The following is a 17,738-nucleotide window of genomic DNA, read 5'->3' as shown; positions in this document are numbered from 1 at the left end:
TCAGTTATACAGCTCAGTGTTCCCTGATTATAGCACATACTTGGTGAAAACAAATGGAATCTGTATTTAATTCCTATATTAAAACTGCTTTTGCATAGTATAATTTGCATTTTATAAGGTCAAAGGCAAAACGGCTAAAATAACATTCAAAGGGAGCATGTGATTAGCTAAACTGAAGGGGAAATAGTGTATTGTATTGTATTTTGTGTATCTCAAGGTCAGACATATGAAAGCTTAGCCTATCCTTGGCTGATTTTTTCAGTGCCAACAAATTGAATACAGTAATTGCTCAAACCAACAGTAAAAAAACTTGCTCTTCTTGGCAAAGACCTTTATATTTCTGAATTCTTTCTTCTTTCTTTTGGCGCTGATACCACTGTGGTTTTGTTCTTACTCTTCCACTGTTACAATATCTCTGACGTTTTCAGCTACAATATCTGATCCACAAAAAAAAGGAGATGGAAGGAAGAAGAATCAATGGAGACTATTTATCTGTGTTCACTGTCTACTTGATAGATAAATTCTCATTTTTAAGATTCAAAAGACATTTCCTCCATGCATACTTTCGTAACCATCCCCATTCCAAAGGCAGAATTGCCCACCCTCTAACGTCTTCATGGCACTGTCTACCTGATTATATCATGGTATCTGACAATTCAGTTACTGTGTACTTACCCATCTTCATCTATCAGATCAGACGTCCCTGAGAGCAGAGTCTCTCTCTTTATATTCCCAGCACTTAACACATTTGACACATCTCAGGCACAAAAGAAAGTGAGTGAATTAATGTTCTACTTTAGAACAAAACTGAATAAAAAGTAGAAAAGATAAAACAATCACGTGTTCTGCTCAAGCACAAAATAACCGAGATGATTTCTTTCTTGCTTTTTTCTCAAGTGGCCTGGCTGTTTTGCCACCAAGACATGGTTTTGCATGATTATTTTCATGGACTTTAAAAGGAGAGTCACTCTAAGGAATGAATTAAATAACAGAAGTAGAAAAAGGGAAATAGCCCTTGGTACACGGCAGCTATTCACGTTTTACAGCCATGTGCTACCAGCTTGATGCTGCTTCTAAATACGTCTGAGAACGCGGAGTTGGGTTAAATGTTCAAATTCTTGAGTCAAATAATGCAAACTTTCCACCAACTTATTTAAAAATATTAAATTGATATATGAATTTCTTCAATTTTAAGCTGTTCTACCAAAAGAGTTTTTAAAATAATTTTGGAAACTATTGCTACTAATTTATTGACAAATCAATTGGATTTACGCACTAAGCATAGATTAATGGGGAACCCACTTACCATGAACTTATGCTTACTTACTTAGGCAACTTTCTCTTTCATAGGCTTCTTTGCTTGTGATTATGAATTAATAACTCATAACCAGAGAAACAGGAATGTCGAGATCTCCTCTAGCACTCTGTGACTACAAAATGGGAATCACATTTCTATCTAAGCATTCCCCGTGCTGGATAAACTGTTGTCTCTCAGCTACAAACCCACCCTGTTATATTCTACTCCATGAGGCTGGGACTGGGGCTCTGTAAATGCCATTTCTCTTTTTCACTTTCTGTTAGGTTCTGCAAATGGAAGCTATAGAGGGAGACAAGAACTCTGGAGGAGGAAGAAAGGATTTGCTCCTTCTGTTGTGCCTCCTCTTCCTCTCATTGCTGTCCCAGCAATGTCCTTTCACCCCAGCAGCAAAGTTTACTTCCAGTTTTGAGCTTCTTCCATCACTTCCAGAAGCAGCCTCATACTCAAAGTTCCCAACAGCAGGTGGGGGCACCCCCTCTGTGAAGGTCTTATCCCCAGCTTCTCAGGGCCCTTCCAAGCTTGCAGGTTTTGCTAATCTAACTCTTCTCTTTGTTCCCCCAGCCAGGGAGTCACAGCTGCTCCCCACAAGTATTCATTTGTATTACCATAATGTTCTCTTTTGCTTAACTCCAATACTGTTTAATCAATTTCCTGTATTGTAGTCTCTCTGTTAAAAATAACTAGTGTGTTTTTTGTTCTCTTGACTGGGCTCTGGTGCCTTGTTTGATTGTGGTTGTGAATGTACAATTCCTACATAAGAAAACAAAACTATACGGCACCCTTTCAGATGACTGTGACTGCAAAGGAGCGTCACATTTATATTTAACTAAGCACTTCCTCACCTGCTAAAGCAGGAGCTTAGTTCCACCTCAAAGGCTTCCTCCAAAAGGACATTATATATTGTCACACATCAATCTATTAGCACGATCCATCATAAGACATCCACAGTGTAATGTTCCAGCTCCCACTTATCCAGGTCCACTTCTGTAAAACTGCTTCGAAGACATCTCAATGTTCACGTCTATGCCAAACGTACAGTAACTGGATGGCTCCAAAACTGTCAATTCTTCCAGACTTGCAGTGTCCATAGATAAATAGGAAATGCCAAAACTTCCAAAGAGTGACATGGAACCATGTCTATACTGTATACTGTTAGGTTAAATAAGCAGATTTCGGAACAGTATTTACAGTATTGTGTTATAAATACATGCTATATTTTAAAATCTTTATTGTAAATAGTGGAGGAACAAGAGGTTGGATGTATCTGTGTTGAAGTTAAGAACAGTGATTATCTCTGGATAAATAAGTTCATAAATTAAAAACTTTTCTGCTTATTTGTGTTTTCTATTTTATCTTCTAAGAAAATATAAATTATCTTAAAATTAGGATTTTAAATATATATATATACTGAATTCCAGATGATCACACATTTCTCAAAATCAATTATTATGCATCTTCCTACCAAAGAGAATTAAATTGAACAAAATTTTTCTGCTGAGAAGTAAAAAACAAACCTCTCAAGATATCAATGTCATAATTCCCAAAGAGTGAGAAAACCAGCTCCCTACCCTGTTTTAGAAACTATACAGGGCCGGCCCCGGGGCCGAGTGGTTAAGTTCATGTGCTCCACTTCGGCGGCCCAGGGTTCGGATCCTAGGTGAGGACATGGCACCGCTCATTAGGCCATGTTGAGGCGGCGTCCCACATGCTATAACTAGAAGGACCCACAACTAAAATATACAACTATGTACTGGGGGAATTTGGGGAGGAAAAAAAAGAAACTATACAGAGGTTAGCTTTCAGATGCTTGGTTTAAAGTTCTGAAATTAGTATCCCAAAGTATAGTCAATTTATTCTGTTAATCGTGTGACTACACTGTTTCATGGAATTAAATATCTGATGCTCACCCTTATGCTTCAATTTTGTTTTTTAATAAAAAGTTTGGATCTATCCATAAAGATAATAAAACTGAAAGTCAAAGAAACTGCTTTTTAAAAATCGGCTAAATTCATTTGTCTGGGAAGCTGTTTACCCAATACATGACTTCTGGTCTGGTTCACCCATTTTTCTGTTTTTGGCATCAACAGAACCCTTTATTGTATACCACATAATTACAACCATTTCTAGCCAGCCAACACATATTATTTGTGCCAAGGGAAAATAGTACCTTGGTTTTTCTGTCATAAATGTAACAAGGTTTTTTGTTACATTTAAGAGATTTTTACCCTAAACTTTCATCTTTTATTTTCTTAGGATTGATACTTTTGCTAATCACTAATTTCAGGGTGGTAAAATTTGCAACATTATCTACTTTTGAAATTTATTTTCTATATGACTTTTGATGGTGAAATGAACCTATCTGTAAGTATGTCCCTACTTTAAGACAAACTATCACTTGGAAATTAAAATTTGCAAGACGTAAATTGGGGGAGGAGGTTGATTATTGTAATTCAAAAGAGATGCCCGCATATCATGAACGTATTGACAGAGAAGAAGGAGAAGGTGTTGATAGGTGCAAATTAGGAGAAGGGAAGAAATACTTGAACCTTAAGTGTAGTGTCTTTAGAAAAGTAAAAAGCTAACGGAAATTATAAGTCTATGAAAAGGCAATATGATATAGATTCCATTTATTAAAAAATTAGTGAATAGCAGAATTTTTAGGAACAGATATAATAAGGAAATCGACTCTCTCCTGTAGTGGAAATCTGCCCTTCATTTAATAACACATTGAACAAATTGAGCGTCTGCCTTGCTTCAAGGCGCTTTACAAAATAGTCACTGATGATGAGCATGGGGCTATGGCCTAGCAGGCCTTAAAATGAAAAATCAGGAATCTACTAGCATCATACAAAAGAAATGTATCAAACCATTTAAAATTATTGGTGGCATCAGTGATACCCAAGTTTTATGGTTCTTAGGCAAAGCTAACACTGGGGGTGGTGGGGCTTTGATGGGTCCAGGAGGGTCTGCTGGGAGCCAACAGAATCTACTGTTTCTATGTGAGTCATCTTTTGTTTTTCCAGAGACATATCAAATGTCAGGAGAGCATCCCCAGATGTGGGGTCTAGCAAGTAGCATGGAATTTTACTATGCATATTGAATGCTCATACTCAGAAGTTGTCCCATTGCCAAATGGCCCAATCTATCTGCAATTTGGCAGGGAGAATTTGCACCAACTGTGAAGAAAAACTTGGAATCACTGAAATAAAAAAGAAAATTGCCATTGAGTTTGAAAATAATGAGTTGAAAAACCAAGTGATCACTAAATGGCAATGTTTATTTCTTAATTAAATGGTATCTGTATCAATCTTAATGTGATTTTAATGTAATTAATAGAAGACATTTATTGATAGTTTATAATGTGCCAGTCACTGTTCTGAACGCTTTATATTTATTGCCTGATTTATTGCTCACAACAATCTTTTGAAATAGGTTCTTTTATCATGGCCCCCTTATAAATGAGAAACCTGAAACAGAGAAAAGGGAAGCAATTTAACCAACCACACACGGGTAATAGGCCTCAAAGCCTACCCACTAAACAAGCAGCCTTAATAATTAGTTTGAATGCCCTGTGTTTCCACGCCATGGATGCTTTAAAGTTCAGCCATTTTTTAAAAAACTTGATTCAAGGGTTTTTTCCCCAGAACTTTAACAGATCCTATCTGCCAATTTTCCAGTTGATGAGTTTCTATATATAGGCCTTATCTTATGTGTACCTCTCACATAGTTTGAAAAGTTTACTCTTCTAAGCAAGTACAAAAGTAGCTATTTTCAAGACTGATTTGAGAAGAATTTTTTTCCATAAGCTACTTTTTGAGCAGATCATGAGATTCTCAAAATAGAATAAAAATAGCAAAGTTCAAACCCATTTTGGTAACAGGAGCTAGAAGTATGCATAACAGAGGATGGTTTAGCTTTTCCTCTATGTACACTTCAAAAACATCTGAAAAGATTTAACCTTCTCAAAAAAATACTCACCTTTGGGCTGAAACCAAGTAGAAAGAGCTTCAGTTCCAAAGGAAGCATTCTTTTTAAAAAATTCTGAGTGAATTAGACAAGGCAATTGCCTGGAATTTGGTTGCATACAAAGCTACATTTTGTGCCCACACGTGCTCTAGTGTTGATTTCCTGCTCAGTCAGCACTGATAGTTATTATTCTATAAAATAAATGTTTGCTTCTCAGGGCTATAAATCCTGAGACCACCTCGGAATCTTTAATGGACTTCATCTCTTACAGCAGAAAGGAATACAGTCCTTTTTCTTTCGGTGCAGGGTTTAAGGGGTGGTGGAAGAAAGATATTGCAATATTTTCCCATCTTCCAACCGAACCCCATATCTAGTGGCAGCTTTATTATATCCTCTATGGGAAGCAATCGATACCCTGTCGATAATATATGCCATATATCCTTGTTTTAAAATCTCACCAGTTCAATAATAGTTTTTGTCTGTGGGGGAGGAAGAAGAAGAAATACTCCAACATAAATCATCAAATGAACACTCTGTGAAGCATGACTAGATATCAGACATATTAAATTATGAAAAAAATATGTCTTAGCATGGAAGAGATTTAAGTAACTTGTTGAATTGAATTAAACTGAAATAAAAGCCATTCAAAGAAGAATTAGATCTAGAAGATACTAAGCCCCACTTTTTTCTCTTAAGTTATATAAAAGATGGCAGCCATCGCTGCCACAGCTTTTTCTAAGAGAATCTACTCCCACCCCAGCCCCTACTGCATCCCTCATCACAATTGATTGGACGGTGAATGGATATTTGACACAATCTGGGCCAATCAGATCTTTCCATCCTGGAAATTTGAAATTAGGATACTGAAAGACTGGCTCAATTAGCTGGGGAAGCCACGTTTCAAGACATTAAAATCTGGATCAGTGTCTCATGGCCAAAGTCATCACATGTAAGTCAAAGTTGTAGGGGAGCGGGGATAGCCAGTGTGCAGAGAGAAGCACAAGAATGCGAACCATGCTGCCGTTGGAAGTCAGTGGAATAGCCTCAGTTTCCAGGTTTTCACTTTCGTTGCCTGTTCAACTCAGCTGTTCTTAATTTGCTGCCCCTTGCTAGTTTTAGAAAAATCAATTCTTTTTTTCTAAAATGACTGGACATTTTTTTTTAACAAACGTCCCATTTTCCATTCTCAAGCCATTACTTGTTGCCTTCCTGGCAGCCACAATGTAATGGTCATGCATCCAGGTGCTATCCGCTACAATATTACATAGCAGGATCCAAACAACCAAGCAAAGGTGAGCGACGCCCAAGGTTTTATCATCTAAGCCAGAGCTGGGTCCTAAGCCAGCTTTTCTTTACCACCTAATGAAGTGAAATCCTCTCCAAATCTGGTCCTGTTCTGCATGCTTCTGACAATAAGCTACATTCGCTTGGAAGGAAATATTGACTGTTCCCAAATTATCTTCCCAAAGTTTGTCAGTACACATTTTCTTTCCGAAATAATATTTTTAACGTTGGCTGAGTTTCAAGATTAGGCCTGTTTTACCTATCATGAATCTGAAACCCACTTTGTTTATTAAGAAAACAGTGCAATACAATACTGTAGTAATGATAGTTATTAAACAAAACAGTAAGTTGAATAAGAACTCTTTTTATGTATTTTGAATGTTGGGTTTGAGGAAGAGCAGATTTTATCGGAGGTTTTGTGCTGATTCCTAGGAGCAAGTCTGGATATTTTCAAAGGCTTTTCAGAGTTTCAGGAAACCAGCTCTTCTCCATTATGCTTAATTACACCCCAAAAGTTAACACCACCAGAAAGAAACAACGTGAACCAAGATGCCGTAAACTGTTCTCAGTGGTTGCCTCTTGTGGGGGAGGCTACATGAGACTTTCTCTTTCTTCTTCATACATTTTAATATTGTTCAAACTTTTTAAGCCACCATGTATTAGTTTTATAATCTGAATAAAGGCAATAAAAATATAAAAACCTTTGTAGCCTCCTTTTCCTGCATACTGTTGTCTTATCACAGTGTCCTGTACTTATTATTTGTGATCAGAGTCATTTTGAGATTCACAGATAGAAGAAAGATGCACTTTATTGTGCAGAGGTGGAAAGAGAGAGAGAGAGCTAAAGAAGATTTGAGACAGCTGGCAGATTCATCTGAGGTGGAAATATCCAAGTTGTGTTCTGGCTGGGGTGCCATCACTGGGAGAAAGGAAGAAGGTGATAGAAAAAAAGGAAAATTCTCTGCCTTCAAATATCTAGGATGGTTTTCCGGAACAGAAGAGCTGGATGAGAGTGTCCTCCAGGAAGACAAGAGGTAGAACCAATGTACACAAGGCTGGGATTGCCACAAAGTGGGCATTTAGAACCAGAGGAAATACCTATGCAGACAATAGGATCAGCCTTAAATATGAAAATAGGAGAGAAAGTGGATTTGAAGACACTCTTCCCTACTCCACATCAATTTACCCCATGAAATGACTTTGCTCAACTTCTTTCAATGTAAGAAGGGTCTTTATGCTCTGCAAGAATAAATTGAAGAATGCAAACGCTCTTGGGAGAGTAACTGAAAATCATACAAATACCAGTAATTAATATTAAAAATTATATTTTATAGAGAATATATTTGCCGTAAGGGTGAAAAAACTGTAATATAGTGCTTGATGAAGGGAGGAGGGGCTACCACAAGAAAATGATAAAAATAGCTGTAATTTCTTGACTACTTGTTATGTGTCTGACAATGAAAAGACTTTGTGTGCATTATTCCATTTAATCTTCTCAATATCCCTGTGTTTGATGAGCAAACTGTGGTTCAAGATTCCCAAGGCCATGAGGCTAAAAAGACAGCACTAAGACTCAAAGAAGAGAGTCATGGGAAAAGAGATCCCGAGGGCACTATGCAGCTATGTCCCAATTTGACCTGAGGATGGTCAGGATATCATTTAATTTGAGAAAGAGAAAATTGTGGGGAAGCAAGGTTACAATATCAATTGTAGTAAGGGTGCTGAAAATGAGGTGGGACAATTTTAGGACCCGCAGGAGGGAAAAGGGTGACCATTCTGCCTCGTCCAGGCCCACCTGAACCCAAGGCTACCCTCAAGTACCAAGTGCAACTCTCACTTGTTCCCACAAGTGTAGGGAGAGAACACAGAACAACAGGTGTCTCTTCTGTGACCAAGAAGGCAGGAGACACCCTCCTTGTTCAAGGGGATAACTAAATTCACTATCTTATCATGCCTCACAGCCATTTCATGTGAAAGAAAGAGAGAGAAAGATGTCCAGGCAGCAACATTGAACCACACTAATGCTTACTGACTGCCCCAGGCCATGGTCAGTGTCTCCATCCTCCCTCCCATTCTGTGGCTTGGAGTTGTCATGGGGCACTTTTTCACAGGGCACAGCCCTTGTCATTTTTGGTCCTTCCAGCTCCAAACACATCCTATTGCTTCAGGCTCCCAACCCACTGTAACTTGTAAGTCATTTTTGGGAAATGATGACACATAGATATGCTCTGGATGCTCACTCAGACCCACTACTCCTCAAACACATGTGATGGGGACAAACACCTCAGTCCCATTTCCTCATCAGTAGAACGAAGACATTGGGCTCAGTGATCTCTAAGATCCTTTCTAAAAAAAAGAAAAGAAAAAAATGAATAAGTGAAAACCTTTCTAAAAAAAAGAAAAGAAAAAAATGAATAAGTGAAAAGTAAGAGAACAGTAACTATTAAGGAAAATCGAATAAGTAGTCAATATATATTCTTTCAGACATTTCCTGCGATGAGAAAGTATTCTCTCTCTCTCACACACACACACCAAGTTGAAGATATCATAGATTTTAATATGCACCGTTTCTTTATGTACCACTAAGAAAGGAGAAAAATGCTACCAACTAAACCATGACACATCATTGATTGTAAGATGCATCCCAGTTTCAGAGATGTTAAACTGCAAAACAATATGGGTCCTAGAATCGATGAAACGCAGTGTGTTTGTGTGCGTGTGCATTTGTGTGTGCGGGGGCGGGGGTTGAGAGACTCTCACTTCTTACAGTAAGTGCTGACACATTATTGGCATTTGCTACAACATACCTGTATGACTCTATTGCATAGTACAAAGTTCATTCTCATCTCTCTATTTTATTTATCCCACTTTCCATCTATTGATGGCTCTTCACACCTCCACTCCAGGCTCCCCGAAGCCTCAAGCTCCCACCTCATTCCCAAATGTCCCTGAAACTTCCTAGAAGCATCTCTTACTCCTAACCATGGTAATTTTGACTTTTCTAGCTCTTCCGTCCCTTCAAAAATAATTCAGTGCTACATCTCATTCTCTTAGGCCTTGCTAAATGTTGGAATAAAATTTATGAAGTAATTATAACTAGAGTTTTCATAGTGGGCAATTAAATTTTCAGATGTCAGATTTTCATCTTAATGTAGGCTTTCTTACAAAAGAAACCAATGTGCATTTATTGAGGAATAAAGAGGGTGGTATATGGAGAGGAAGAGTTTTGTTCCCTTCAAATCCTACTGCTTTGATCACTATTTATTGCCTCAAATATGTAAGTGTGGGTGGCCCAGCTGCCTTCTTACCACAGGGGTTACCAAAAGTCTGGGGAGAAACCTCACTTTCCTTTGTCTCTTGCAGGAATGCAGAGGCAAGTCTCAGAAATAAAGTAAATCTAAACAGCTACTATGACCACCACAGACGCACTGTGGGCTCACGCTCCTCCTCCCCCTCTTTTCCATCCTCCTTCACCTCCTCTTCTTGCTTCCCCCTTTGACTTGGCTCCTCAGAATGAAAGTAATTCCCTTTCTCCAGGATCTGTAGAGGAACCCTATGCTTACACTTTGAATACTAATCACATTTCAAGTTGTAACCTAATTTTGGACCCTTATTTATTTTTATTTCTATATTATTTTGTTGTAATAGATACAACTTGGAAAGGCATTTTACATTTTCTTTAAATAAGAAAAGTGTTAATTAATGAGCACTTTACACCTTTTTAGCACTTTTCTCCATTTAGAAAGTGCTTTTGTTGGTACCCAAACACACCACTCCTGGGAAAAAAATTTGATAAGATTTCTATGGTGGGCAATAAGTCAATATGCATCAAAAACCTTAATATTGCTCTTGAGCATTAAACCCAGAAATTTCACATCTAAGAAATTATTTTAAGGAGAAAATTTGAGATAGATACAAAAACTAACATTTAAGGCTATTCATTAAGTGCATTTTATAATTCAATCAATGTGAATTTGGTTAGATAAATGCTAGTGAATCCAAATGACGGACTCATTGGCAGCCATTATATGTCATATTGTTCAAGAATATTATTGACATAGGGATGTTCATAATAAGTTGCTAACCCAAAAACACATGCTACAAACAAAATGTTCACTGTTACACCACTTTCACATGGTGTAAAGTTTAACATGTTTGGAGTCAAAGACATCTTGGTTCAAACTTTGATTCCCACACCCAGTTCTGTTACTTGCTCCTTAAACAAATGTGAGTAGGTTATTCAGCCTTACAGAGCGTCAGTTTCCTCATACATCATTTAGAAACAATAATATCCACCTCTTAGGGTTTTTGTGAGGGTTTCTTTAAATAACATATGCAGAACCCTAAGTACATGGCCCGCCACATAATAAGTGCTCCATAAATCATTCTCTACAATGAAAATGGGTGTCATTTGGGGTTTTTGATTACAGGTAACAGAAATAAATTTTGGCCAACTTAAAGGAAGAGGAATTTATTGAAAATAATGAAGGAAGGTTGGAGAAGCAGGCTTGGAAATAGGCAGAAATCAATTCAGCTTCAGGGGCTAGAGAGCAGGAATTGTCAGATTGGTCTCGTAGTGGAGTCTGGTAAGGATGTTGCTGCCAGCAAAAAAGAATGCCAACCCCTTCACTCACCAATTTCACACGCTCAAAAGTCAAAGTCCCAGCAGAGAGCTTCCAAGGGCTGAGCTGAAGCCACTGCCCACCTTCTGGCTACAGGAGGCAGGAAAGGGACAGTCTGGGCCTTAGGGGCACAGGCAGCTGGATTTTCCATCACAGCAAGATTACACACAATGGTGGTAGGTTGACTCTCCCAAAGGAAATCAGGGTCCTGTACTGAAGGATGGTGCGTGCTGCTGCGTGGCCATAAAATGGTAAATGTTCTTGTATCACCTAAGCACGAGGTGATTTTAAAATGGGAAAAATATAAATCAAATATTTATTTTAAAAAGAAAATAAAAGAAAGCTCTTCCATGTACATGTGACCATCAAAAAGTCCTGTGAGGAAAGCAGGAAAGAATTATTTTCATTTAATAAAGAGAAAGCAAGACTCAGGGATGATAAAGGACTCGCCCAAGGACTCTGCGCTTGATTTGGGGAAGAGCTGAAACAGAGTCCTGATTCACGGTCTAAGACTCTTCCCCAGGTAGCCAGAGACACTGTCAAACATTTCCCAGCCTTCCCTGCTTCCCAACCCTAAACTTCAAAGGACACAGATCACCAGTTGGTGGCATTTCCTGTTCATATGACTTGCTGGTCCCCCTGCTGCTTGGAGTTCAGGCCCTGAGCCGGAGTCACTGCTGGAAACAGCGCAGTTGCCGCGGCTGAGGGTGGCTGGGAGACCTGGCAGCCGGCCTCCTTCACACTCGCAGAGGGAGAGGGTGCAGACCCGAGGGCTGAGAAACCACTGCAGAAAGGAGTCAGGCTGGAGGAAGACAAAAGGCAGGAGCCAACCTGGAGAGGAAGCGGTATGGAGAGCAGGCGGTGGGGAGACAGAAGGAATGATTTTTTTTTTTAAGCCAAAGAATTAGGAAAACTGTTAAATCAGCCAGGAAGGGGCCCAGTGATTACCAAGATCTCCTGCACCTGGGTGTAGAGAAAAACGTTAAAGCCTCACAAAACTGCCATCCGCCTCTCTGGAACGAATCACCTTTCATGCTTTCCCACATATTTGACATCGAAGTTACTGAGCACTGTTCTCTGCTTTTTCTCTCTCCTCACTGCTTATAGAAGAGCCCACCACCAGAAAGACAGAACCAACTGCAAACTCCCCGACTCCACAAGTTACGATGACAGCTGAAGAGTTCTTGAAAGATCCTATTTAGGAGTCATCTTACCTAATATATGCATTTTTCACTTAGAGAAACTGAGGCACAGAATTACAAATATGGCCACAACTATTTATTTACTTTTAAACGCTTAAAAGATGACTATCTAGACCAGGAATTGGCAAACTTTTTCTGTGAATGGCCATCTGGTAACTATTTTTGACTTTGAGGGCCTATGGTCTCTGCCACACCTACTCAGCTCTGCCATTGCAGAGCAATAGTGGCCATACACAATAAAGAAATAGGTATGGCTGTGTTCCAATAAAACTTCATTGACAAAAACAGGGTGTGGACCAGACTTGACCAGTAGGCTATAGTTTGTCGACACCTGATCTAGACCTAGTTATTTATTAAATTTCATGTGAACATCCCAGAAAGACATATGAACAAATGGTAGACATAAATTAAATTCTCATAGGAGTGATAATAATAATGGCTGCAATTTCTGAAGCACTTCCTTTGGGGCTTTCCACATTTAATTGCTCCACGAGTCCTATGAGATGGATACTATTGTGCTCTCCATTTTTTCACGTAAGAAAATGAAAGCACCTGCAGGTCAAATATCCTACCAACGGTCATACAACTAGAAGGTGGCAGTGTCAGTGCTTGAACCCAGATCTGTCTCACTTCAGGATTCAAGTGCCTAACAACTATACTAGATGAAAGAGTACAAATACCTGGAAGGCAGAAGAGAATCCTATGTCAGATTTCTCACAAAGCATTGAATGTTCTCATGTTATTCTGAAGGAGACTTCCAGCAGTTTAAATATTTAATAATGCATCCATATCAGCAACTTGGACGAAGCACGTGTCTGTATCTCTCCCTTTCTTCCTCTTTCTCCCTGACACATTCATTTTGTTACCTCTTTCTCACGATCTGTCTGTTGGGCTCTCTCTAGCACACATTCTAAGATTTAAGGAAGGATATTAGCTGGAGCCCACCCACCTCAGTCACTGGAACGTGAAAGGTCTCTAACACTGAGAGGAAGTCAAGCCTGAAGGGGAGAAGAGGACAGCTCTTGATGATTATCCTAAATTTTTGAGGCCAAACCAGGGAAGACTTGAGGAAATGACTCACTGAACCCAGGAGAAAGAAAAACAGCCGAGTGATGGCAGGAGAAAATGAGGATAATATAGCCTTACTGTTAAAGTGAGGGTTAGAAGTCCACAGAGACCCAGAAAGGAAACACTGAAATGGCTGAGTTACATTCCTGAAACTAACATGCAATATTGTTTTATCAGGCTTACTGCTGTTTGGGCCAAGAATGAGGCAGGAACAGATTTCTTCTTAACAAAGACATCATCTCATGTTCTTTACTGTCCCCAGATTGTCTCCTCTGCTGGAGCCCTAAGAGGAAGCCACAGCCATCTCTGTCCCTTCTATTCTGGAATCACAAAATTGGCTGTTTCTGACTCAGATGCTGAGATTGGTGTGACACATAGATGTACTACACTGCAGCCATTAAAAATCTCCTAACCTCTGTACTGAGCCCTAGAAAGGACTTGGAGCCATCAACACTCCAGCTAAAAAGCAGCCTGATAGGAAAAGTTGGTGGATGTTTTCAAGCATGAATACAGTTGGCTTTCACTTAGTAGAATATTAGAAACAAAAACAAAACTGTGAGGTAAGTAAACTTTGTCCTTGGCCTTTTCCTAAGCATCTATCAAATTGTCACTGAATTAACTTTCTTAATGCAAAGCTCTGATCATGTCACTCCTGTATGCGCAAACCTGCAAAGTTAACACACAGCATTGGCAATGGGGCTGTGAAACAGGCACTTTCAAATGTTGTGGGGGGAAGTGTAAATTGGTACAGTCTCTAAGGAGAAGATTTTGGCAATGTCTCCAAAAATTAAGAATGCACATATCTTTGATCGAAGAATTTACCCTACAGCTGTGCTTGCTTTTGTATGAAATGAAGTATGTATAAGATTATTGGTTGCAATATTATTAGTAAGAATAACAGATTAGATACATTTCTGCTCCTGGATACAATGTAGGAGTTCACAGCAGGTCAAAGCTCTTGCTGCAACAACTAAAAACAAATGGATAAACTGAAAGAAACATGTTAAAGAAATCAAAGAGCTGTGGAGAATTAGATGTACCAGAAGTCCAGAAGGAAAAGCCCTTCTTAGGGCTGGGAAGACATAGACACACAGGCTTTCAATCAAAAGCCTGGAAAAACCATGTCTAAAGACAAGGACAAACCTGGGGTGGACAGGATCTTGCTAAAATTGTAAATCCAGCCCTACCTGAACTCAGTCTATGACTGAACTGAGGTAATTCACCTTGGGCTCTATCTGCCTAACAAAAAAAAAAAAAAAAAAAAAAAAATCCCTCTCTGGTGAAAGATATCATAAATGTCCATTCTTTTATACACAATGCCCAGGATACAGTCAAAATGTTTTATTCATTCATAGAAGCAGGAATGGTGATCAACAATCACAAAGTAGAATAAAATAAACACAAACTCACAGAGGATTGGGATAATGAAGCTGCAATAAAAGCACAATACAATAATTATGCCTAATATATTAAAGAAAACAGAAAAAAATGATAAAGGATTAAACTGAGAATCAGAATCTACAAAATAAAACAAATTGATATTTTAGAACTGAAAAATACAATTTCTGTATTTAAAACTGATTGAGTTGAGTGTCCAAATGCATTACTGAGATGACCCAGAGTAGTAATTATGGAAAGACTGGCAGTGGTGGTAATTATGGGAAGACTGGAGCAGGGGTAGTAACAGGAGGTGTCTAGTAATAGTAATAGCAATTGTGGCTAAAAGATACTAAGCACTTACCTGTGGTACTCTGCAAAAAACTTTGCACATGCAATTTCACAGCACAGTTTTGTAGATGAGGAAACAGAAGTGTAGACATGAAGTAAAAGAGTGAAAGCACAGTGAGATGGAGTATCAAGTGGGATTATCTGGAGAACAGCTTTCTTCCCAGCCTACTGGCTGGTTGTGATTCTCATGCTCTGGGATAGAATGGGACTAAAACAATTGTCATTTTTTTCCCAACAAAAAGATCCTGCCAAGACAGGGGGTCAGCTTTCTGCTTCTCCCACCAGGACCTGCCTTTTTCAACAATTAGACCATAGATCCATCCATCATCTCTACTTGCCGAAGGCCCTCAGCACCTTCTGAAACATACACACCCACTCAGCCATGAGGGGTGAGTAGGTACAGAGCGCATGGGAGAGCTCCCAGTTTAATAGAAGGGACGTCTCAATGAGATGGCCAGTCTTCAAGCTCATATAACAAAAATCTTCAAAGAGAACATGGAAATTCACCTTGTTCACTTACTGATACACGACCCTGAAAGGATTACTATCCAGTGTTTAGCAATATGCCCATAAACCCTTGCTAATTTCAAATAACCATTTTCCATTGATCTCCTGGAAGTTGAAAGAAAAAATCACATGCAAGTGAACTGAAAAAACAAACAGATGAGCACCACTTGTTTCTACACTTTCTCCATTCTAATGAGGCATTGGTCCAAGAAACCACATTCCTGCCCTTAGAAATCAGCTGCCAACATGAATGTGATTCTTCAGCTATGAGAAAATGTCTTTTGAAGGGTACAGGTTGGTTAATATTGGAAATTCTTATGTACTTTGGGAGATAACAGTATTTGCTCTGATAAGGACCAGTACTTTTTTGCATTGATAAGGACCAGTGCTTTTTTTCTTCCTTTTTATCTGGACTTGTCAAGATTCAGTCATGTCATTTTGCATTTTTCCTTTTTCTCCCTCTTGCCTTTGACCTCTTTGGGAGTAATTCCAGTTACGTGTTTTCCTGATACAGTGGTAGATATAATCCAGTATTGACGTTCCCTATGTTAAATTAAATCTTGAGACTTAGAAAAAGTTCTCATTTAGGAACAGTAAACAAAAGTTACAATGTGGAGCAGCTACAAAGCAAGAATACACTAAGTGTCAATGCAAGTGTTCAGCTTGATGACTTTGAAATCTCTTATTGTAAATCAATTCACTGGTGTTAAGGTTTACACTTCAAATAGAAAGAAGATGGGTGGATAGAAAGAAAGAAGAGAGAGAAGGGAGGGAGGGAGAGAGGAAGGAAAGAAGAAAGGGAGGGAGGGAGGGAAGGGAGGGAGGGAGAGAGAAGGGGAGGGAGGGAAAGAAGATTAGGGAGGAACAGAAAGAAAGAGAGAAAAAGAGGGAGGGAGGAAGTAGGGGAGCGAGGGAGGAAGAAATTCAAGTTGGGATTCAGATACTTGGCAGAGTAAGTCAATTTTGAATGGCAAAAAGAAAATAAAGCCAACTCTGGAATTTCCAGCTACCTACTGGTTACTGTTTGGAGAGAATTGCTGGCTGACAGATGGAAATTTACTCTCAGCGAAAGGTCTTACTCTGTGAATTCAGTGAGCTTAATACTTAAGATATAGACAGTTCTCAGTAAATGTTTGGTAAATAAATAAATGAACAGGTAAATGTACCAGTTTCTTTTTGTATGTTAGTATAACTGAGAAATCCAAAATCACGTAGAAAATCTTAGGTGCCTAAAGCATATTAGATGGAAAATGTAAGAAAGATGACCAATGAGGACCTAAAAGATCTGGATGCTGGTTTGGGGCTTGCTTTGTCATTTCACTTCCTGGGTCTCTAGATTGCAGAAAGCAGGAACTCATCTATATTGTTTTCTGCTGTGCCTTTGATGCCTAGCTCAGCATCTAATACAAACTAGATAATCAATATTTACATGTCACTTCCTCATCTGTAAAACTTAGTCTCCCCACATGAAAAGTGAGGAGGTTGGCACCAAGGCTTTCTGAGTGCTCCTCCCAATTCTACGTCACTGTGAGAGAGGATATCTCCTCCCAGTCCTCATTTCGTCTCCCACTTGTTAACTTCCACTGCCCAAGTTGTATGGGAAGGCAAATACAGGTGGGTGAGGTTCCAACATCCTTCCTCTAATGTTACACCATCATCCCTCTGAGCTCTTATTTCCACAAGAAAAACCACAAAAATGCAATCTTAATTGAAAACAGTGAATCAATCAATTACTTCATTGTCTATTTTATAAAATGAGTTCCAGAATCACCACAGACCTCCCAATCTCCCAACCTCAGCAGCCGAAGATTCCCAAAACTTTCATATTAGGTGGTTCCAGCTACTCTTCCCTATTGAAGAAGCCAAGTGACATTCTTTCTCCCTGTCTTCTGAGGGAGCTTAACAGCAATAAACAGCCTGGAAAAAAACAGCAGCGACAATGATCCATGTACGAGAGGAGGGTGTCCTTGAAAGAGACTAATTCTCCACACTCCTAATGTGAGGCTTTCCCCCTCCTTTCATAACACATCCCCCAGCAAGAAA

General features: G+C 39.1%; 1 protein-coding gene across 2 annotated transcripts in view; it reads right to left on the bottom strand.

Annotated features, from left to right (window-relative positions):
* Positions 1–316: 316 nt before the first annotated feature.
* TFAM (transcription factor A, mitochondrial) overlaps positions 317–17,738 on the bottom strand; it is a 93,355-nt gene continuing 75,933 nt past the window's right edge. Inside the window, exons 10-11 of one of the 2 annotated variants that reach the window (XR_011537712.1) lie at positions 676–757; positions 317–437 (exon numbers count right to left, since the gene is read on the bottom strand). The gene's annotated coding sequence lies outside the window, so the exon portion shown is untranslated. Of the gene's footprint in view, positions 438–675; positions 758–17,425; positions 17,613–17,738 lie in introns of those variants that run through there. The other variant, XR_011537710.1, reaches the window with a different exon arrangement.

Source organism: Equus przewalskii, chromosome 1, assembly GCF_037783145.1.
Source record: "Equus przewalskii isolate Varuska chromosome 1, EquPr2, whole genome shotgun sequence".
Taxonomy (NCBI): domain Eukaryota; kingdom Metazoa; phylum Chordata; class Mammalia; order Perissodactyla; family Equidae; genus Equus; species Equus przewalskii.
Note: the sequence above shows the minus strand (reverse complement) of the source record. Positions and strands in the feature narration are given on the sequence as shown.